Source organism: Vanessa atalanta, chromosome 7, assembly GCF_905147765.1.
Source record: "Vanessa atalanta chromosome 7, ilVanAtal1.2, whole genome shotgun sequence".
NCBI lineage: Eukaryota > Metazoa > Arthropoda > Insecta > Lepidoptera > Nymphalidae > Vanessa > Vanessa atalanta.
The window spans coordinates 7,588,813-7,615,262 of NC_061877.1; the positions used below are offsets into that span (position 1 = coordinate 7,588,813).

The 26,450-nt window shown below is 29.3% G+C and overlaps 1 protein-coding gene across 1 annotated transcript in view; it reads right to left on the reverse strand.

Annotated features, from left to right (window-relative positions):
- Window positions 1–9,023, reverse strand: part of LOC125065291 (short neuropeptide F) — a 32,443-nt gene extending 23,420 nt beyond the window's left edge. Inside the window, exon 1 of the mRNA XM_047672824.1 lies at window positions 8,961–9,023. The gene's annotated coding sequence lies outside the window, so the exon portion shown is untranslated. The remainder of the gene's footprint in view (window positions 1–8,960) is intronic.
- Between the last annotated feature and the right edge of the window lie 17,427 nt (window positions 9,024–26,450).

The following is a 26,450-nucleotide window of genomic DNA, read 5'->3' on the forward strand; positions in this document are numbered from 1 at the left end:
CCTATACTTAATACATATATAAATATATATGTGGTTATCTACTATACTTTTATTTTTAATGGAAGGGCATTCCATAACTTTACAACCTGCACAGTAAACGAGTTGTTTAGAAATTTTGTTTTGTGTACAGGCATTTTGAGTATAAGGTACCGCTTAAATCTTAATAAGGAAGGGTCCTCAAGAAATTCAAATTTTTCCATTAAATAAGTAGGAAAATTAACGTTAAATACAGAAATGCGCTCAGTACAGAAGGGAAAGAATTTGCAGGTTCCGACGAAGACGTATAGGAAGCCACTTGAGTCTTGAACGATATTTGGAGACATGGTCATATTTTCAAAGGCAAGATATGAATCGAATAGCAATATTTTGAAGTCGCTCAATTGTTCGCTTGTTCAGTTGGTCCTCAGTCAGAACTTGAATTAACAACTATTTGGTTTCTTTGAATGGAAAAATCCTTTAATTTTTTAAGGATTTTATTTTTAATATTAGTTAAAATTGTATAAACGATTGGTAGAAGTCTTTCGATCGATTCGATTCGAATTACATTTTTTGCCTCTTTTTCTAACTAAAGAGTAAAATATTGAAAGCTTGCATAATTACGTGTGCATGTGTCACCAAATCTATTTATTTAATATCAAGATCAATGTTCAAAGTGAAATAATTGACTTGCCACTTAAATACTCAAACTCTAAGGTTTTTATGAATATATTTTATAAATAATTTATCACCTAAACTATTTTGAAACATTAGAAAAAAAAAGAATGAAACGAATTCTATGAATACAATATTTAGTTGAATCTTTAACTCAAGTAGGCTTATAATCTAGAATTGATAAAATAAGAGAGTTTGCTAGCATAATTTTTATAAGAATTGGAAGTACTGATTGGAGACGCCGTAATGAGTTCAACGCAGCGAATATTTTCTTACTGACTTATTTTATTTGTACTGACCACGATAATGTCTTGTCTATATACACACCAAGATTTTTAACATTGGAGTACTAGAGTATTTTAGTACCTCTGTATTCAACTACTGATAACCTTCAATATACTTGGGTTGATGTTAAGACCGTATCGCTTACTCTACTCGGAGATTGAAGATTAGACAAGATTGTCATTAATAGCATCAGTCGTTGCAGGAATTATTTTAAGTGTTGCAAGGCGATAAATCTGGATATCGTCTGCATACATATGGTAGAGAGAAGAAATACACAAAGTGATAAATTTAATGAAAGTTGCAAAGAGTAAAGGAGATAAGACGCCACCTTGAGAAACCCCAGCCTGAACATTACACCATGAGGAGAAAGTCTCTTTAAGTTGAATACGATCTCGACGGCCCTTGAGGTAACTTTGAAACCAATCTACCACTGATGGAGATATGTTAATAGAACCTAGCAAACTCAAAAGGATGTCATGATCAACGCAGTTAAATGCGTTGCTAAAATCCAAAAGAATCGAAATTGAGTTGTTTATTATCCATGGCTGCACGAATGTCATCAATAACCTTAACCAGAGCTGAGCCGTACAATGACCTGCGTGGAAGCCAGATCGGAGAGGGTTGAGAATGGAGTGATTTTTGAGGAGAGTGTTCCTACTTGTCTCCTAAATGATTTACATGGTTAGTCTAACGTTTTTATTCTACTAGGAATAACATTCTTTCAAAAAATAATAAACTTTTCTAAGGAGGTAATCTTAATTGTAGCAATAATATTGAACAATCAAAACAAGTTTTCAAATTATTCTATGTATAAAAACCTAATTTTAAATTACTCTTCATCTTTAAATCCAGTTGCTATGTATATATATTATTTCAATATATTTATTTTCCTTGATTATTCAAATTTCTTAAATGATCGTACATTAAATTAAAATACAATACTCTTGAATATACAATGCCTAAACAAGGCGACACATTCAACAATAAATACTGTTCTAACTGAGCTTCGGACACAATTGTCATTCTCGACGGAGTCTGATAACTGCGCACAATATATTATAGTGCACAAGTGTTTACGCAAAAACAGGTACTCTTTGAATTGTTTTATTCACAGAGTCCGACGGTATGTATTAGTAATCATATATTTGAAACCTAAAAACAGTCGCAGAACATGATATTTGTTATAAATATATAACCCTAAGACCTTAGGGAGATACTGAGGAATACCAAAATAATAAACTGCTTTGAGATAAAAAGATAGTAAGACTAAAATGTTAGTAAGTCTGCGGTAATCACTTATAAAAGGAATACTATTAAACCTTGAAAATGGCTGGTTTTTAGTGGCACGAATTATGTGTGTATGTAAAAAATACATTACACGGCTATTATAAATGCACAATGTGTAGCCTCTGTCACATTTTGTTTGGAATTTGCGAAAATTCAAGTAAATAATGTAAAAAAAACGGATTATATAGTTTTTTGATATTAGTAAATATAAATCTAAATTTTTGATATATGTAAATGTAAACCTTCAATTACGATCAAATAATAAAAAAAAAAAACCATTAAAAAGTGGCCAAAATTTTGACTGATCAAATCTGTTCAAACGAGTTTAGAAATTAAAACTTTATTTCTTAAAGAAAATTATGGACCGGCTTCATTATTAAGTCACAGTAAAATATGGTACATATTTGTGAATAATCTACATTATTTTATAGGGAATGAAATTTCATAAACGTTTTACTAAAGTTAGTAAAGATATTATTATTAAGTTGTAATGACAAAAAAGTTTTTATTTTTTTTCCTTACTATATTGTCACTTTGCGCAAATGAGAAAAATCATATCTACTCGTCCCAGCTTTGCACGGGTAGTTCAACGGTTTACATAAAATGTTTTAATTTAATAACGACAAAAAGTATTATTTTTTTTTTGTTGAATGTACAATTTTGGAAGGCATAATTGTTTAAAAAGGTTCTAAAATATTAATTTATTTTAATTAAATACCTACGACATAAAAACATTAGTTTTAAAAATGCTAATAATTTATTTTAATAAATCATAGTTAATATACATTAATTGGAAAAGTTTGAATTGCAGCCAGTTTATTTTAGGAATACGTTTTTTTATATAATTCAATCGAATAGTACTTTCCCGATCTTTATATATTTATTAATATAGCGTCGCTCAGGTTCAGATATTAAATAAAATTTAATATACTCGAACAGTGGATTTAAATAACATAAAATATTTAATATTTATTTTAAAGTAGAGGATTTCTAAGTGCATATTCAGATGCAGTGGGACCATGTACGTCACTGAAACAGTAAAATAAGTTTATGACCGTCCAGTTGGAGACAAAACGCATAATTTACTCATAAAACTGCCGTTTATTATCAATAACAAGATCCCTTTACTTAAGTAAATTCCAGATTTTAGTCTTGATTTTAAATTATATTATTTAATGCGAGACTACGAGAGCTCCTAACTAATAATAATAATTAACACCAGTAAAAAGTAAAAACTTACTATTGTAAAATGTGTATGTTTAACAATATGTTATACTGATAATATATAGAAAAAGAATAAAAGTCACAGCATTATTTTCAATGTGACACGATCTTTACAGTCTTTCTAGAACGTAAAAGGTCAATTAAGATCCATTGAGTTTATTAGACCGTGAACGAAAATAATGGGAAGGTAAACTATGTTAATACATCTATATTAAACAAACAAACTTAAACTTCAAAATAGGGTTACTTTCAAACATACAAATTATAATAATATTAATATATGAGAATTTCGAATTAAGTAAGTCCAGCTTAGACTTACAGGAGTGAAGTGCTACGATAAGACAACAAGCTTTGCTTGAGCTTCCTGGGTACATTATTATAGTGCTCATGATAATGTCTGAATTAAACCTCAATTCAAGCTTATTTTATTGAGTAAAATACTATAATTTTATTTTTAAATCAAATTTTGATTAAAAATACACCCCTTAAATTATGAAACATGTAATTAAATCGTATTTGATTATTTAAAATTTTGCACGTCCCTTATTTGATTCGTGAAAGAGCCACAATCTGCGAGATAACGCGCTTAGCCTTAAATGAAATCTGTTATGAGAAATCAAATTTTCATCGTTAGTCGTGTTGTCGCGAACGGAGTATTTTATACATAAAGTATGTGTCCTATTTATTATTTATTACAATTTATTATATTACATATTTTAAAAATGTTTAATATGATGTATATTTATATAAAAGCTTCATTTCAACAGTTTATTTATAGTACACGCAAAGAATATTTGGTGGTAGGGCTTTGTGCAAGTCCGTGCATCTGATTAGGTACTACCCACTCATCAGATATTTTTCTGCCAAACAGTAGTGCTGTGCTCAGTATTGCTTAGTTTCGGTTGGAAGGATGAGTGAGTCAGTATAACTACATGCACAAACATCTTAGTTTCCAAGATTGGTGGCGCATTGGCGATGTAAGGAATGGATAATATTCCTTCAAGAAATATAATAGAAATATAATAGTGGTGACCACTTACCATCAGGTGGTCCATTTGCTCATCCGCCTACTCATACAAAAAAAAAGAATAAAGGTTACACACAGTAACATTTTATGTCAATATGGATGAATTTTATTTTACTCCTGTTTCAGTAAATCTAATACTTGTCCCGGAGTGTGAAATTATTATTAATAATTTCCACCAAATCAATAAATTATATACAATAAATAAAATACGAGATGCTTTAAACATTAATTCATAAAATCACTTCATTGAGCAATTGATAAACATAGGTCTGTTTAACGCACACAAGGCTAAAAGTAATGCTACGCCGTAGGCTCGTAGGCGCTCGACTTTCAACGCAGCTACAAGTTTATATTCGATAACAATATAAGATTATTTTGATTAATTAAAAATATTTTTCACTTTTAAGAGTTAAAAAAAAAATTATAATTCAAATAAAATTTTAAAATAAAAAATCAACTTAGTTTTATATAATGATTTATTTTTATGATATACATCAACAATAAAAGAAGAACATTTATTAAGTATTTATTATATTAATAAATATATTTCGACTATAAATTTTAACATTGTAGTAAGATCTTTGATAATTATTTAATACATCCGCAGTATTCAGCTTAAATAACTTTAGATCCAGAGGGATCTAATTAGTTGAACCAAACTAACACAAATTTGAACAGAATATATTTTAAATGTAATATGGAGAATATTTCGATTTAGTTAACAGTTGTATGTACATTTTATTTTTATGATTGAAATAAAAGTGTTAAAATAATGAAAGTATTTTTTACTGAAGGTTACGTTATTATTTTATATAATTAACATTATTAAATTATATAATTACCGACTTTATAGACATTAACACATATTGTGTATGTAATCACAGTAATACTATATTTGTTTATAAAAAATTTCTTAGTTAGTTTTCGCAGGATTTAGTTAATTCGCTTCCTACAATTTTCGAATTAGAATTGAAAATTTCCAAAAAGTTCCGTTATGTTATGCTGTTTTTTGTAAACTTTGATACAAATATCTGTGATGATCATTTAACACCAATAAGAGACAGCTTATTAAAAAGTATTTTAGAATACATATTTAAAAAAAAATACAACAAAACATTCGAAAAATACAACAAAATAAATTCCAGAATCCACTATTCGTAGTAATTGTTATAAAAATAGGTTGGTGTAGTTTTGAAAGGTATAATTAAATATGAACATTTAAAAACCGACCAAAATATTCAAAGCATAAACTCAGCAAAGTAATAATATATTAATTTCATTTTAGAAAGAGCAATTACGCTTAGCTTAACATATTACTCTTATTTTAGACCAGCTAAGCCGGGATAAACTTTGCAGAGGTATAAAAATATTTTATATTGAATGGCAAAGGGTTTTTTAGGCCACGAACACTATCAAACCCACCAAATCACTGTTGGATTAATGGTTAAGAAATGCATAGAATACAAAACTCAAACATTTTATTTATATAGATTCATGTGTATTATAATTGTATGCATTTTACAATACATTTGACAATATATTACCGCCTGATCCAATATAAAGGAGTAAAATAAGAAATAAGAATTTACGATTTTTTGATAACGAGACATACTTATCATAATTACGGTAAATCCAGACAAGCGGCTTAAGGGACTCGCATCAGGGATTAGTTTTGGGTCAAATTTAATTTGTAAAGCGGAGATTGTTTAAACTAAGTTACGTTTGTGCATACATACATTCTAAGCGGTTAATATTGTTGCACGATAGACTAAGTGATAAGTTCATATTTCCCGGAGAAATGACTATTTCATTGTTGAACTATGATTTCATGCTATAATATATATGGTAACTGACATTAAATTGTATCAGACATCGTTACATAAAATGTACTTTTTCTTATTCGTTAGTAATTAAAAAAAAGAAAATACACTGCCTCAAATTGCTATTTCACAAGTTTATTGAACGAAGTGTAGATTATGTTGCGTAGAACGAACTAGAGACTCAGTAGTAACTATTATTTACTCTGTCGTTACTAGAAGGCTGTGAATTGTTTACATGCCTCATATTCCCACACATACAGGACTAAAACGAAAAGCAACCACTGTGGCATAAAACACACACATTAAAATATATTCGAAACATAAAATAATCCAAGTAGACATATGCATAATTGGTTATATAAAATGTAAAGAATATACGTGACGATCCTTGTGGTAGTAGGCACTGTACGCGGTAGAGTGAATGAATAAAGGTCGGTAACATGATACTAAGTTTCATATTTGAGGGAGCAAGTGATCGAGGTTAATTAAGTATAAATTAGCAAGTGAAATAAATTTAAGATCAAAAGAAATAAGACTTAAGTAATAATTAGCTAAATAGACGATCCATTTAATACATTGCTTTGACGATAAATTAAATGTGGACTTTTAATTAATAAATTCGTCCGAAATTCAAATTAAAGGAACAGTATAGTGTGATGTAAAATTTGTCGTTAGGTTGGCTTTGTGTTGTTTAACATAAAACTATACTTCTAAAAAAGTTTTCATTAAATTTAGTTTTAATTTAAACAATAAAATAATAAGTTTGATGTGAATGATGTAAAAGTGAAACGATTTAAATGTGATTTCAGTTTTTAACAGTATATTATCTGATGATACTAAGTCTATACTTAGTACTCGTGGTAAGTATACCACTATGTTGATTAATTATTACTGTTTCAATATTAAGAATAGAAGAATAATTTTTAAATGAATAAACGAAGCCTTCTTACTCATATGTTGCTTATATTATAAAAATGGTCGAGGATAAGATTGATGAGATTTTGATAAAGGCAATTTCATTTAATATTACTGATTTTACCTTAAAAATCTAACTATGTCTATTATCCAAAATAAATATATTATCTTTGATAATTATATAGTGCGGAATATAATTAAAATATTGACATGATCTAAAGTCTTACATTGATTTCACAATGGTTTTTGAGTTTATTATGACGAGAAAAAATATAAAATAAGTAACGATTTAAATCCAGAGAAAAAATCATTATGACGATGTAAAGCAATATCAATGTCTTAACTTTGCCTAGACTCGACGAGAATAGATGGTTGATGTAACATGATCGTTTGCATTTATTGCACGCTTTAAAAGATCAAAGTTCATATCTTGATTTAATCGGTTTTGTAAATATCGGAAAAACATTTAAGGTATTTGATTTATTTAAATATATTTTTTCGGCAAATTTTCAATTACACGATAACGTATATATGTTCGTTGTTTTATATTATATATATCGAGCTTGTTAATGTCTCATAATAGTGAATTTACTACTTCTCTATTTGCTCAGCGCTTCCCGGAATAAAGCGAAAGTTCGGAAACCACACGGAAACAAGCGTGGTGAGTGACTTAGCACATCTCTCTGAACTTATATGGCAAATGTAATAGTTTCGGATATACTAATATACTTTATTTGTGTATCTGCTATAGTTCATAGCTAAACGTGATTAGTAATCACTCAGAAGAAATACTCAACATGAATATGGTGAAGCAAGCATTTATTTAGTTGTTCAAACTTATATAATTAATTATAGTACTAAATGCAATAAATTACTCGACTCAAATTTTTTTTTTTTCATTTCAAAAGTATTGTTTTTGTGAACTATATACAAGTGTACCGAATTTTATGTAAGCTGAATCAGTTCCCTTATGTAATTTCACGTCGGATGAAATTAGTATAGAATCATATCGTTTTTTGTATAAAAGATTAATGGGACGAAAGTTATCTTCTCAGTACACATGTATGTTTAATATATATGCATGAATATTGAATTGAATTGTAAACTGAAACATGTAAATTGAATTGATGTTACTTCCGTATACTTGTATGAGCAAAGATATGCTTATACAAGTACTCGGAAGTAACATTCTTTTAAAAAATACTAATCGCAATGTGAGAATAAACAATCGATCGTTTTCACTTTTAAATTTCAAATGGAAAGTTAAAAGTGAATTGAATTTACGGACCTTCAATTATGCACTAGAATCTTATTTTACTAGCGGTTTTTTCCTGTTTTTCTAATAACTTTATTATGACAAAAATCTCATAACTAACAAGAAACGTGAAAATCAAAAGAAAATTAAAAAATAGATCTCCGTGCAATATGTATATATCATAAAATTAATGTAGAGTTATTAATTTCAAAATCATATTTTAGTATAACAATGTTAATCATTATACAGATACATATTTGTTTGAAGTTTCTGTCACATGATTCTAATTATACCTGATGGTATAAAGGACGCCTGCTTAATGATAATGTATAGATAAAATATTGTTTTTAATTTTCTACGACTAACATCGGTATTCACGTAATAGTACGGTGTCGTATTTTTATCCCTGTAATTTTCTCGGTATCAACCTCCGATGCTTTTTCATGAATATTTTTTCCGCGCCGTGTAACAAAACTTTTATCAGCTTGGAACTTACCTGCGTGTAGTTGTGGAACGCGGGAAATGTCACTGGGGTAGTAGCAATGTTACTCGGCCGATATGATCGCACGCTTTCAATAACAAACTTTCCAGGCTTGCACGGCTTATATAGGACAGCGCCCCGCCCATTCCCGCCTCGGGGCGGTCCTGTGTTAACTTAACGTGGTCATTGTTTTCGTAAAAACTTAATATCGCTGTACTTTTTATGTTACTTGTAAGAGTTTTATTATTATTTATTTTACAAATTTCTCCTTATATACCTAAGTGATCTCATTTTCGAATTGCATGTGTTATTTGATAAGTATGAATTTTCTGAGAAATAGTGTAGCGACAAAAAAAAAAATTACCTTAATCTAGTGTCAAATAAACCTTAATTTCTAGAAAGTCGCACAGTTATCCAAGTATTAAGTTTGTGATTCATCTCACGTTCAACGGAGTAAGAAAACATTGCAAGAAAACCTGCATGCTTCGAAAGGATTTGTATGAGATGAGAAGGTGAGATATATGTATATCCGATCTGACCTCATGAATACCATTCACCAGTGAGGTTTTAGCTCCAAATTATTAGTAATAGTGGTAAGTTTTTTCGACTTAGAATATTACCAAACCATTGCTAAGTCTCCTCCTCATCATCCTCCTGCCCTTATCCCAATTTTACTTGGGGTCGGCTCAGCATGTCTTCTTCTTGCATACTTCTCTGTCGGACGTCATCTCACAAGTAATATTCTTTCTAACTATATCGTCTTTCACACAGACTCTCCATCGTTTCTTTGGTCGTCCCCTACCTCTATGTCCATCCACATTCATTCTAGAAACCTTTCTCACAACATGGTCCTCATTCCAATAGGTAACCATTGCGAAGTCTACGTCAATTAATTGAAATTTATAGTTAGTTGTAATTATATTTGAAACAGGTGTATCTATACCATTGCGCAATGCCCAATATATTTATTTATTTGGGAGACACATCAAATACTATAGATTTTAGAAATTATTGTTTCAGCGCTATTAATAATTAATTCATTATAGTTTTAATTTTAACAAATAAATGATAAAGATTTTTACGCACAAAATTAGCGCAACTTATAACCAATTTATTTTTATTAACACAAATATATTTTTATTTTACATATTACCAATAAATATATTTAATACATGATAATGATAATCATACATTTTAAAGAGTTTCTTGCCGGTAATTCTCCTTAAATGTACGTTCTGAACCGGCGGTAGATTTACAATCGATTAAATCATTGTAAGAGCTTACTTGAATAAGAATATTTGATAATTAGAGTTTGATTTTATACATAAATGTATTTGTGATAATGCAGTCACATCTATAACTTTAAATCATTAAAAAAAAATACACATTCGAGAATATTTTTGTTATCAAGTACTAAAAAAATATGTTCTAAAATAAATATGCAGTACATCGACCTGATGTATTTCTAAGCGTCGTATCTGATCGAATGTTGAATGATTCCAAAAGCCAATGAGTCAAAGGTTTGTATTTTCAAAGTTCAAACTGAATAACTGAAACGAATTCGTCCTCGTTGAAAGCTCTCAATGTACAAAAATATGAGCTTTGCTGTTTCATTTCAAATTCAAAAAGTTTATTCAACATGGAAGTATTACACATATTTGTTGATTATCGAAAATCTTACACCGATTCGGAAAGAAATAACTCAGTCCTGAAAAGAGCCAAAAGCAAAAGGAACTACGGGGGCATTTTTAAGAGAAATGTATGTTTATAATAATAAATTAATCATTTTTGAAATGGCCTGGTTGCTACTGTTTTATTTCCAAGGCGTACTATCATTAAAAAAATTAATCAAAACAAATTATTCAAGTATGCTTTTACAAGCACTTTTGAATCGTCATTTAACAAACTATTTTAAGTAAAGTTACCACCAGTTCGGAATGTAGATTCTATCGAGAAGGATTGGCAAGAAACTCAGTAGTAACTCTTTTTCAACATCTAAAAATACGATCATGTTACTTAAATACAATTATATATCTATATATATGTTATGTCTCCTGCCTCAACAAGAAGAAGTCAACAAGCATCTCATCAACAGTCATCTATATAATCTTGTATCGAATAATATGCCTTCGTTACCAATGTAATTTTTACAAATAATTTGTGCTTATGAAATTGTTAATTTAAAGATAAATTTTTAGCACATAAACATCATTGACACGTTTTTTAACATTAAGTTTTTTTACCATTTTCTGTTTTGTTATAACAGCATATACATTGTGTCACAAAATAATTACTAACACTATGTAGTTGGGTAATATTATCTTTTCACATTGATAGCGGGCACAAACATTATTAAAAAAAATAATTTATGTTTTTACGAATATACATTACACTATTTAAATTAAAGTACACTTTGGCCAGATAATATTCAAATACGCTTTTCCAATATTGTTAGTAGCAAGAAAAGAAAAATAGATTATATGAAATTAATACAATATCATTATCGCATTTTCATCGATAATGTAAAACGAAATTCTAAGAAGAAAGGAAGTATCTTGTTTCTTAAATATATTTTTCAGGGCTTATATCGAATCACAGATAGTAATTTCTAATCCGAATATTATTATTTTTTTATATTTATTTTAGTCTGAATGAGATAAAGTAGTTAATAGTTTATTTTTCCACTTAAACGCCAGGGTACTTTCGATCCTTGCCAAGATCCTTGCCATATTGAAAATTCTTGCCAAGATTTTCAGTATGTTCGTAATTTAAAAAGCATCTCTTCAAAATATTATATGGCGCAATTATCTCAAGGCTCAGTAGTGGGACAATGGGTTATGATGATTGGGTAAAAGTATGATACCTAAGGAATCACAAAGATACATTTCTTGGACGTTTGTTTATGCCGGATTAACATAAATATAATATTAATCCGATAATTTGTAATATGTCTTCCCAAAGATAATAAAAATTTTACTAATATCATCTACGTAGAGTGTAGTCCATAAATAATATTGAATTTTCATAGAAAATAATGAAAAATGTCTGAATAAAGAAAAATCAAAACGTTCTGATATTAATTCCAACCAGTATTGTGTCGTTAAAACAATTAAAATTCGAATCTCAGGTAAAGGCAATTTCAAATATTGCAGAGTAAACTCATTATGGTCTTTGGAAAACTTTGATATCGCTTGCCATTAAAGAAACAGTCATTTCGACACTGTCATTAATCTCTCTTCTTAAATTTATCCTATAATTATATTTATATACAGCTATAAGCGTACAGCACACGAGCGTTTTGCACTATTTTAACTTATGTTATTTTTAATGTTGGCGTTATGATTTTTCCTTTCACTTTATTAAAAAAGTTTTTTTTTTATCAAACCCAATACCCAACTATATATTTGTTGTATGTTTAAAGCGCCGAGTTCTAAGCGCACGATACATGCAATATATGCTACATGCATACATGCGTACTTAGATGCGTTCGAACGCGCGTTTTTTTAAGCTGAATTCATCATCGCTTCATCACTTGCGAATTCGCAGTCAACTGTTGCGTATCTGAGTATTTATATAACAAGTAACACAGGTTTGATCCAGTAACGTTATTTAAGGACGACAATGAGTAGCAATCCTCCAAATTTTAACCTTTTATGTTTAAGAACTTTGTGGGTTTTATTTTTAATTTTAAAACACAACGCCTTTTTGGAAATATTTTACTACTGATTTAGATAAACCTGCAGATGTTCTTTTGTTATTTTGGTATTAGAAATACCTGTTGATGGCATTTCAGGAAATTTCGTAGCGCGTCCGCATCGAATAATTTAACCACATAGTGGTTATTTAAGCTCTCGTTTGTTTGAGAACAAAGCGTTAAAAAAACTGTGGTTAACGCAATGGCTTTCAATTTCAAGTTAATTTTGCTGAAAGTATAACTCCTATCCGTTATGTTTAGATCAAGAATAAGTAAAAACGACATCGTTTTAAATATTTAAATTAAAATTAAATAAAAAATAAGAATTGAAAATAAATACTTCGATCAAATACTGCAAATATAACTTTAAATTATTTGAGTTAGTATTATGCGTATGTTTTATTTGTTGGTTTAATTTTCAAATAGTTCTTATTTTCAAATAAGAGGAAAAATTAAATGCTGGTTTGGTTATGTAGTGAAAAGTATAAATAAACTCAAATAACTTTGTCCGATTTGTGAGAGCGCGGGACACTGAGTCACAAATGCTCATTAATCAAACGTGCCGACAGGCTAGAACGATCATACGATTGTTTACGTAAAAGGCAATTAATAATCGCTTACTGATCATTATATTTGTAAACAATCATAGATGAATATTTATAACTTACTTAACTGAAAACTTTTGTTAATTATCCTATATATTTCGGTTTATTAATTATTAATGTACAAAAGAAACATACCTTAAATAGATCCGACTTTAATTTATTTATTTAAATGCTTTATTGCATAACATAATATGTGTGAACATAAGAGAAATCCCAAAATAATAATACTTAACAAATAGTGCGCAAAGGCGGTATTATTGCTCATAGCAATCTCTCACCAACGTTCTTTGGTGATAGAAACTTCGTAAGAAAACAGGTTAGTGACAGGCAAGGATTTAGACTGATATTTGTATGTATATCAGTAAGTAGTGCATTCCAAAGTTAGATGGTTTTTACAATAAAAGAGTTACTGTTTGTTATCCTGTTGTGTATCGATAGTTGAATGTGTGAGTATACATATAATTGCATGTTACATGTATATAAATATATAGTTGAGTATTTATAACCACTCCACCTAAAATAGCACATTAAGCCTCAGTACTTCAATAGTTCTTAAATAACATCCAGTAAATCGGTCACTCTAAACACTGCCGGATTTAACAGTAAGCGGACTAAAGGGCCGCTTAGTGTTTAGCATTCGGTCCCCGTCTACTTCATCATTATAAACTATATTCATTCTTTTTTTGAAAATAGACAATAAAAATTTACAAGCACTTTGGCATCTTCATTTAACAAACTATATTTAGTGAAATTACCACCAGTTCGGAATGCAGATTCTACCGAGAAGAACCGGCAAGAAAGTTAATAGTTACCTACTCTTTTTCAACAACATTTAGAAATACAAAGTTATGTTAGTTAAATACAATTATATATGTACATAATACATCCTGCCTGGAAGTCAATAAATATTAGCTTCACGCTTTTTATCATATATATAAACTTCTATTGTACAATATGCCTTGTTTACCAATGTATTTTTTACAAATTATTTGAATTTATGAATCGACAAACATAAAAATATCTGCGGAATTTTATTTTAGAAACTGATACCTTATCCCAAGAAGGTTTTATTGAATTTGAAATCGGAAACTTGGCTTTATAAGTTTTTCTTTATGTCTCCCACACAAACAATGATTATCACAGATTCTATCAAAATACATAATACTGTTGTAAATATATTGTGACGCAACAGTGAGTATTCCTACTTTGTTAAAAAAAACCCGAGTGGAGTCTCTAGCTCCAAGATTATAAATAGACTGGATTGCTTTCTTTTGTAAAATAAAAACAGATACAATATCTGCAGCGTTACCCCAAAGTAATATGCCAAATGACATAATACTATGAAAATAACCAAAATATACTTGAAGAGCTCAATATATATATATATATCAATATCAGTTAGTTGTCTAACTTTTCTAACCACGTATTTTGCGGAGCTAAGTCTTCCTGTCAGGGACGATAAATGAGAACTCCACCGAGGTATGGAATCCAATGATATTTCTAAAAACACTGTAGTATCGGCTACATCAAGAGAGCCATCGTTTAATAATGAAGTTAATATAATTTGCAGGGGCTGTAATGAGCCATGTTCTTTTCATGCAAACCAAAAACTATTAAAAACATAGAGGTTTAAGGATATGTGTAGTCAGGGAAGAAATTTATTAAGAACTTTCTTATTTGGTAAAGAGAAATTTGCTTTTTACGATAAAAATACAATGAATTCCAGTATTATTTGGAGTAAAATTCAACATAAAGTATTATGTATAAAAATGATACTAACATTTTCACTTTGAATGATGAATTAGGGGATTTCTTAATATTTCTAATGGAAAAAGGAGAGCACCATATACACCACAACAGGCAATTTATGTATCTTAGAAACCTCGTGTGACATCGACGTTGATGTAAATTACGTTAAACGTTCAACAACGTTGATATAAGAATACTATAATAAAAATACTATATATAGTTACAGTAGTTTATTTATTTTTCATGCCATCAGTTTAAACTGTAACAACACCTATAGGAACGTACAGTATACAGGGTATATTTTTTTGTTGAATGCGAATAATAGGAAATTGCGAGGTCGAATGAAATCGTGCTCAGATCTTTTCTTTAAAAATTTAAAGCATTTTTTGTCAGAGCTATCTTGCGATGCCTTTCAGAAACTCAAAGTAAGTCCCTATATTGACCTTATACAACTTAGGCATTTAACTTGAACCGCCAATGTCTTAACTATGACGAAATTTAAAGTCGATGAGTTTCTAATCGAATAGTTGTGTTTTAAAAAATAAGTTTATGAATTGAAAACTTACGTTAGTAAGAAACATTATAATATTAGGTACTAGTATTGTGTTTCCTAGTAATAGAGTGTAAGAAAAATAAATTGACTCAATAAAATATCATAAATATCTACTATTGAAACATTTATCTCTGCGTATATAATATTATATACACTACAATGGTCTATCGAATAGAAGAAAGTGAGTGATACATTTATCTTTTCCTCGTTGATAATAAAATCAGAAAGTATCACGTCAGAGAAATATAACATATAGATGACGCAAAGAATATTTTTTTCATTTACAGCTACATATAATACATTTGTTATGACATCGTATCGTATCGTAATATGACAAGCCGAGATGATATCGTTCCAACACCCGAGTATAAGTTACCTGCCACGACATTGCGCGCGTTAAATGAAAAAGTACTATAAGTAAATATAATTACATACGTTTCGCCTATAAAGAACGATCTTACGTTAGATGCGTTTTTAAATCTAAGTACTTATATATTATCTCAAAACAATATAAAACTTACTGAACTCGATTGTTACTCACAATTCTCAAATGACTGTCAATTAGAATAACAATATTTAATCCTTATAATGATGTCAAATAATATACTAAAGTAACCTTCAAATGTTTCACTAGACGAAATTGGTCTCCATTAATAAAATACTAAAACATAATACGTATATGTATTGATTTTGGTCGAAAGCAAATCCAAAAATAACTGATTAGATGTCATACATAATATGTATTACCATTTTAGACGTCTACCGAAGATTAATATATTAATATTATTTGAATTATAATAATGTTATGTTTATATACATATATTTCGAATCCTTTCCATTCCTAGAAAATTTAAGTGCAAACAATATGAGAGTTCTAAATTAAGTTTGTTTGAACAACTACACACATGCAAGGTAACAAAACACGGTTTAATACACGTAGACTAACATAGAACCGCCAGACGAAGCATAACAGTTAAATCTTTTGAATTCAGATGTACGGAATTTCATTTTCTATACGATATCTACTCTGTTTCACAGTGACTTTTTTATCGGTTTAAAATTACTTTTCCCACCCATTTAACTTTATTCCAAATGAGCCTTTATATTTAAAGACTTAGAGTATATATTCCCAAACATAAACTTCAATTTTATCTCTGTTAACAGACGAATGCACCTGATCATGAGCAAGCTACGTAAGAATCACACATTTTGTATCGTGTAAAGCAAATATGTGTAAGTAGCTTTGGAACAGTTCATTATGTTTATAACAATTAAAATATGAAGAAATGAACATCAAAGTAGTTAAAATTGTATGTTATACTTGCCCGAACAAAAATGTTATGTGCAAAATAATTAATATCATAATAAATAATTAGCATATCATTAATCATTAATTTTACATTGATGAAGCTAGTGTAAATTACCACAGTTTTTCAAGGACTTATGTTGTGTTTATAATTCGTTTCATGCTCCTGGAAGGAAATGGTAAGGAAACCCACACGTATCGCATCAAAATATGTCTCCTGTCTTTCCACCAACCTGCAGTGGACCGGTAGTAGAATAATCTCCGTATAGTAAATAGTATCCGCAGTGGGACATTGACAGACTCTTATTTTACTTTATATCTATATTTAATTAATGTGTATATATATATATATATAAATTCTTAATATTTAAAACATTTCATTTGAATAGTAGGCTATTAATCACAATTTGTCTTGGATTTATAAATAGAAAAATAAATTACATTTCATATACTTAGCTGTACATTCATTTTTACTTAAAGAATATCTCGGAATAAAAGATCGTGAACACGCTGAACAGTCATATGGATTTCGTCAACAGTAAGATAATTATCGACGTGATTACATTAGGCGATATCGATCTGATTTTTATTTTCAATCTCCAGATCTATTTTCTAACAACATCGTATAAGACCCTATAGTATAGATACTAACGTCTAATATATTATTATGCTATAGCCAAATCTACCATTAACTTTTTTTTTTCTAAAAGCAATAATATATACTATATAAATATGGAGACAATATAACACAAAAAATTTAAATTTAGGTTAATTATTCAGAATGTGAACAAGTTTTTTTTTTTGGAATGGCAATGGACAATTCAATTTCCTGGTCGTAACGACCTAACTACAAGTAATTCGCTACAACGATAATTCCTACGGTGCGAACGGCTACGTTTCTTGCGACTGAAACAAATATATATTTAGGCTGTTATATTTTGTAACTTTCACCACAAGATTGTATAGATTATAAAAACGGAGGATTTTTTATAAAAATTTAATTACATGCCAAAGTTGAAAAAGAGTAACTTAGTGTGCGTATGACTACTTTGTATGTATGATACATACTACATTTTTGTTTTAGTCTATGTTGCTGTTGAAATACTAAGTAGGTTAGCTAGCCGTTAGTATTTGGAAAGTAGGCTACCCTCAACGTATTTAATATAACATTCACAATTTCTTCCTTATATGTTGAAGAAGAAAATTTCTACTCTACTGGGATGTTATGGATTTATGGATCGTAAGCAACGAAAACTGATGAAAAATTGACCATTCTAATTCTTACCTAATTTATACTAGATAAAGCCAAATAAAGTAAAACGGTAATTTTCTTGTAATTTTCTCTATTACAGTTTCTAGATGATTTCAGTTATGAATATGACATTCATAACTGAAATTATCAGAGAAAAATTGTATATTACCGTAATCGTATCTAAGACCTGTAAAATATTATTCATATCCAGCGGGAGCGCTATTTGCACCTTATCTCACCGTCGTAAACAACACCGTGGGATTTTCTCTACCCTCGGTACTGTCTTGGAGATGCGCATAATTGACCCAACCAATTGGATGTCACGATAGCATGCGCAAGCGATTCCACGAAGAAAGAGGCGGATTAGGTATCGCTGATTTTTAGAGGATATTCTGGCGCACTCATCGCCACCAGCCCCTCATATACCTCCACTAGTGAATAATTGTGGATGTGGGTGAAAAGCGTAACCTGTTGCTTTAAAGGCAAAAATTATCGCCATCATAACCATATATTACTTAAAAAAATAGTTTACATAAATAAATAACAAGTTTGGTTAAAAAGTATAATTTTTATTATTCAATTATTTGAGCATTTCGAAAATTTAAGACCGGCTTCGTAACTACTTCACCATAAAACGGAGATTGTAATGGACCAGACCCATTAAAACATAAACTGACACGCTTACCTAATCTAAATCTGAGGCGATTACACGATTTCAGTAAACAAATATTCCATTGCCTTTATGATTTAATAACGATGGATTTTTTATTGCTAACAGTTAATGTATCGTGGTAACCCCACGCCCGGCAGGTAAGTAGCGTATTTCGTAGCTTTAATCGAAGATTGTATTCGACACAGACCCCTAATGAGATCATCATCATAGTCTCAGCATGGAACTGAAATCAAAAATTAATAAGGAGTAATAAATTGACGTTATGGAATCGTAATGGGGCTTAGACATAATGTACGGGCTAATAGGTCCGTTAAAGACATAAAGTGTTAATTTATAGTAATAAGTATTATTACTCATATATTTAATGTGGTACTTATTATACTTATATATATATATGTGTATATACATACCTATATTTACAGATGTAATGCCTAAACTAACAACCCGTAAATGTGCCACAACTAGGTCTTGTGTAAAAGACTCTGTACTCGAGTAGGTTTGCAGCTTGTCAATTATGCTGCTCAACTGAGCTCTAGGTTGAGAAACCGTTGCTTTAGCTTACGAGGATTAGAACCTGCAATCTGCGGTGAAGATCCGCTCTATTCTATTTATTGGGTGATCATAATGCTGAATTAATCCTTCAGTTTAATTATTGATTGTCATCATATAATAAGTAACAGGTTAAAAGTTAGATTAGCTATGAGAAGATTTTAACTAAAATACATTTATACCAGTATTCACTTGCTGTTATTCCATTTACTTTGGGTCGGAGCAATATGTAAGCTGCAAAAAAAGAATGATTTGGCAGATTTTTACAGCCAACCCTTCTTCCCTTCAAAAAGCTCCTTTTTAGTAGGCTCACTCCCCGACGACATACTTTATTTTAAGAATGATTTTCTATCTTTGGATCCGCTTAACAGAGACCCTAGGGTATAGTAGCATATATATAAATATATGCTACTATACCCTAGGGTTGAGTTGATTAATTATAATTAAACTAATCGGAATTTAATTTAATAAAAGCTATTAATAAACTAGTTTAAAAATAGATATTATAATCTACGATATGAACTGCTATATATTATGTATATGATATTTTTGTGACATATATATACATATATATGTGCATATATCATTATTAAATTACTAATTTGTATCAAGTAAATATTGAAGAAAAAATTAAAACGTAAATTTGTTTACTCTTTTAAGTTTGTATTCTTAGGCTAAAACTATTTAAATATAACAACTATCTATTTTTTTTTTTTTTTATATTTGTTCCTCCAATATATTATCCGTATTTGGTGTCTCATATTTTTAATTTGTATCTATTATTTTAGTGCGTCGTATATTTGTATTCGTATGCAACATATATTACTTTGTTACTACTAATGTATACTTACCTCTAGTTATTATTTTAACTTCTACTACATGTTGGTAGAAAAAAACGAACTTTAAACAAAATGTTTTATAGAATTATTTTTTTGGAAACTAAATATATTTATGGAGACAATATTAAAACTTGTGTTGTGTGTCGTACTTTTAGAAAAATTGTATACTTCAAAATAAACCACTTAAGATGTTGTTCATAATATTTACATGAATCCCCAATGGTAAGTTCAAATTTCAATTTTTAATATGACACAGTAAGTATCGTTTACTTGACGGCTCTTTCCTATTTATAGAGCATGTTCATTGAAGCGGCGACTCCTGCATCGATCTGACGTGGACACACCGGTAGAGGCAGCTATCTCAACCACCTCGCCTTTAGATTATTATTTTAGAAGGCAATTAACTTCACAGCAAATCTGCATCTGAAGTTGTCAATTTAAAACCAACGGTAATAATTTACCTTATAATATATATTACGCAATGGCAATATATAGTTAAAATTTATTATTAATTACAGGTCAGGGACAGTTTTTAATTAAAGTTTGACAATATTAGATATTTTAGTACTTACGTTGAACTTTTGTTCACATGAAATTTTGTATATTATAATTGAAATTTAAAAAAATATATATTACATAGAGTTTACTAAATAGTATTTGAAAAATGTTTGAATATATTATATTCAGTTATTATAAGGTTTATGTTTGTAGCCTCTGTAAGCGTAACCTCTGCATATTTAATTAATTAACGATCATAACTACTAACGTAATAAAATATAGATTATTAAATATATATAAAGTTTCAAAAAATAAGATTTAAATTAAATTTTACTAAGTTACTAGGAAGCGATGTCTAATTTATAATATACGCATCATCTCACTTGTGTTACCTTAACGTTATAATATCGTAGTGAACGTTGACGTCTTGAAAAATTGTATCGCGTGAGTCTTCTACTAAACAGGAGTGCCCACCACCTGACCTCCCGTGCCAACTCCACTTGAAATATCGTTTATGTACGAGACTTTTATTAAGAACAGTCTCTTCTTATTATTAATATTAAACGAATGAATAGTTAATTAAATTTACATCTTTTTTTTTCATTATTTGGAAGCTTATGAAGGAATATAAAGTATGTAAAATTAATATTTAAGGTAAATATTTCTAAGAGACCTAATATAAATTATTAAGAGATGCAAATTAAAATAATTTAAACGAAAATTATAAGAAACTATTATGACGTAATAATGTGAACATAAGTCAATAGGACATAGATTTTATTACGATTTTTTATGTTGATTTGTCAGATGTAGCCTTTACGCTTTCATGTCTTTCGAGCCTGGGATAAAAAAGATATACATGTAATTATATTATTTATAAATAAAAACTCAAGTATTTTATTTTTAACTTCGACAGTTTTCCGCCTATCTGTTGCCGACCCTCCTTACAACGACTAGTGGATTAGTTTCCCGCCGCCATAAAGGTGGTTGAAACTGTCACGTTAGCTCGATTTATAGATTTATCTTCGTGCCGAATAAAGGTGTTACGACACCCATAGATTGATATAGGACGGCTCTATTCTACTCTGGCGGATAAATATTTATATTAAGACTAATACAAGAAATTTTAGCTAAAAATAAATCATGTTTCTCTGAATTACTTTTAGATTATTAGTTAAATAGCCAACAAAGCCAATTAATTCAAATTAAACATGATTTTAATTAGATAATGTTAATCTTAGTGCCTCTCTCGCCAAAGGAAACGACGTTCTTTAAGATCAAAATAAATTAACGATAACGCCTACCCGTAACACGACCGTAAAATATAAAATCCAATTAAGTCTTCTTTGTATTATTGAAATGAGTGCAGATTACTTACATTATATACAAAACTATTTGTTACAGAGGTAGAAAGTCACAAGTAGCTCTGTCTATCTTTATCGAATTAAATTAGTAATAAATCCTTACAAATTTGTTTTCTGAAGTTAATGTACCCAATATATTTGTTAGAGAGTTTTTGTTTTACGAATATTACGTTATTCTATTATTAACCATTATTTTTAGAAATCAAGAGGTTGTAAAAATATATAGTATATATTTCGCTTTCATCTCATTTCTGCAATAAATCCAAGGCTGCAGCAATTAAGCTCACATCTAATTTGAACCTATAATTTTAGGTGTACCACAGTCTAATCGCAAAACTTTTTTTTACAAGATTAAAAAAAATAGTTTATTTGATTACTTCATAAAATTAGAAATTTTCTCTATTTGGATAATAGACAATTTTATGTATCTAGGACGTAAAAAATTTGATCAATAATGTTTTTTTAACGGCTTTTTCTAATTTTAATAAACGTAAAGATACATACATACTTATAATTCGTATACAATTGTAATAATGACAGTGAGTTCATGTAATCCATCCCTAAGACATAGTAATCAGATACAACATATTCAATTATATACTTAACTTCTAAATTTAGTAATGTATTAAATAAATACTTTAAAAACAATAAATATAGCTATCATACACTTCTATAATTTCTTCTATAAATAAATGTTACTCCTCGTGAAATTGTGTTACAGAAGATTTTGCATAATGCCTATGACGTATGACAGCATTGCGCCAGAAGCACTTTCCAATATGTGTGTTCACATAACTGCACATATGATGGTTTTCACGCTATTTTCAACGTCAATGATGCGGTACACATACGAGGTGGTTTCTAGTTTACCTTATCGTATATTGTTTATGCAAAAATAAATCAACATTGTTCTTTATAATAATGTGTATTTTTCTATATATTGTATAGTATAAACACAGATTCCCTCTTTATCTCGTCAGTATAAGTATAATCTGACAAGCGAAATTCGGGATTCAGGAGTCCGACGCATCCTTTCATCAAGACGAAACAAAAATCATCATGAATATGGATTGAAAAGCTAATAGGTACCTACTATAAGAAACAGAATATAAGAAAATATTGCGAATTCAAACCCGAACAAGCTCCTCTGATTATTCATGTGCTCAATTTTAGTTCACTTCAAAAAGAGAAAAGGACTTACCCTAGCAGTCAGACCATTACAGGCTGTTGCTTTACTTACCTTTTGTTTATAATACGTTATCGGTGATTAGGAAAAATATCGTGAGAAAAACTGCGTGTGATCTACATAAGAGAAAATTCAACAATACCAAACAGTGGAACATTTACTAACTGATGTGTCAGATTTTCACAAGCAAAAATATACCCGCCGCTGGCCTATCCTCACAACGCTCACGATCCGACTTTTACATTACTTTTTGTGAAATGCCAAAAAAGATTTCTTTGATTTTTTATATTATAAGTAAACGGACAGATAAATGGACTAGGTGATAGTAAGTGGTACCTACCCTTAGACATTAGTGTCGTATGAAATTCTAACCAATTCTTACATTACATGGCAACTGAGATATTAAGTCCCTTGTACCTGTAGTTACACAAGTATTGCTGCTTGGTGGTAGAATATATGATGAGTAGGTAGTAACTATCCAGAAGGACTGGTGTAAAGCCCTACCACCAAGTATATTGGTGACAAATTAAAATTTCCAATAATGTTATCACAAGCGAGCGTCCAATCTATGACTAAGGTATTTACAGTTGTTTCTTTTTTTCCTTCTTTTTTAAATTATACTATTATATATTCTTATACTTATATTTATGTAATTATTGTGAACTTATATATCACATACTCGTAGTTCACTTCCTACGACGTGACGTACGTAGTTATTGGCGGCCACAGAATACCAGCGTTGAAACTCATCACAGCAATGATTTTCAACATATATGCTGAGTGGCTTACCAATTTGGGCATCACACATTGTTATTTTTTTTTTTTTTTTTTATTTTAGTTTGTATTCTTTATTCTTATACGTTCCTTTTATATATATTTTTTATATTGTTTGCATAAGCTGTGTGTGTGTCCAAATAAAGACTTTTTGATTTGATTTGATTTGATTTAAATTATTAAGTAAGATTGTTGATAAAATATCGAAAATTATTTTATCACAACGCAGTAAATTAACTTATATAATTACTTGAATAAAATCGGTTAAAATTATTTTTTAAGAGAAGAGTACAACGTTATTAATGATTTAAAACGGAAGTCGTGAAAACTAAAAAATATGCAATGAAATTATTTTTTGCCTAAAAATAATGCGTGTATATCATCATTACATAGTATAAAACAAAGTCGCTTACCGCTGTCTGTCCCTATGTGCTTAGATTTTTAAAAAGACACAATGGATTTTGGTGCGGTTTTTGTTAATAGATAAATTGATTCAAGAGGAAGGTTTACATGTGTAATACATGCAAAATATAGAGGAGAAAAACTGATAAATTTAGAGGTTTCTAAAGTGATGTCATAAATAAACACATTTTTGCGCTTACGTGCAACGCTGGCTGAACCCTACGAGATAGATCAAAATAATGTTCTACAGTATTGTACTCCTTAAAAAGGTCTTGAAAAAAGTCCGTGATGGTATATGTCTATCTCTTAGATGTAGTCCACAACAACCATATATACTTATTTTTTACGAGCAATAATGGCTTATTTACGAAGCGATTTTAGGCAATAAAGAATTAATCCTTCTGCAATTAAGTACCTAAAATACATTGTGCATTTAATATAGATTAATATGCCCCTCTACAGCATGTAATTAAAATGAATATTTTCGAAGATATGACGGATTTAAAAGGCAGAGACATAGTAGTGGTTTGTATTGTCTAACGACTGATAAACTGTGAACGTTGTATTGTAACATTCTGTAGTACATTGCAGCATCGCACGGCAGCATTGCACCCGTGCGTTGCCGGGGTGGGTCGCTAGTATATATATAAAAACAGGAATAATTGTAAAAAAACTGAAATTAGTTTATTATTACACAAATCTTTTCTTTTCTGAGCACGGTTCCTCTTTAAACCAATATAACACCCTGATTGTACTTCTTCGAATAATTACTTCGTGACTTTATTGCTTTGTAACTAGTTTTAACTGTATGCTAATAGCTGACACTGATATAGATCAAATGGGTTATTTATTATTTTATGTAAATATTTCACTGAATGATGTTTGACATTCTTACGCCTACGTTACTCGTATAGAATAACGAACACCTCTCGATCACGATGTTAAGTCAACGCTTTTTATTAGATAAGAACGCAGATGTCGTAAATGCCTTAAGCTCGTTAACTCGATTCATTGCGAAGTTCTTTTCAAATCAATGAATTCATTTCTTCAACGTTATTGAGTTTAAAAATATAAACCGAAAATGTATTATATAAAAATCGAATTGCCTCGTCCGGTCTGTGAGAAAAAAAATCAAGGATATTTATTTCCTTCAATAACATTTTCAAGTAAATATTTACTATTTAACGATATGGATATTTAAATGAGTCTTGATATTTATGTTATCTTATTTTTACATCATATTTTATATAATATAATATTAAAAATAAAAATACATCATAAAATGTACTTTTAATTATTTACCACAAATTAATTTATTATTTAACTAGGTACATACCGATAGTTTTATGTTTTTATTAAAAATAAATTTAATTTAAAACCTATAAGTATTATAAAATAATAATAAGTAATTCAAACTAAAAGAGGATTTCTATTTAATAGAAGATTTAGATTATTATTTTCTATAATCCTAATGTATTTCTCACGATTTGGTTTGATTCAAAACGTTTAATGAGCATCTCTTAAATTTTAACGTCCTTAAAATAATCGTAACAGTGAAGACGTAGGCCATCATTCAGAATATCCATTTTATTGTTTGGATATAAAGCCCTTTACAACTCTCTTTGATTGTTACACTGACAAGTTTATACGAATTTGGTGTATGGCGTTATCTATTTATTGTAATGTCATGTTCTACATGATGAATACAAATCAGCAAGCTTTATCTAAAAAGTATTTTTAATGTAAATTGTGTTCCTAAATTGTTTTAATTTAAATAGAAGTTTTAATTTCTAGACAGTTGTGTTTCTAAATTGTTTTAATTTAGAAACAAAACTGTCTAGAATAAATAAAAAGTATATTAAATATAACAACACAATAAGAATTATGTAGATCAGTATTTACAATTAACAATATTAAAAAAAAAAAATCACAATGTTGAGATTAAGTAAAAGCATTTATATATAGTCTTTAAAATCTTATTGTGCATTATTGTTCAGAAGAATGCTGTTTTGTGATCAGTATTATATTTATAAGTATTGCTTATTTATTGTATTTTTAACT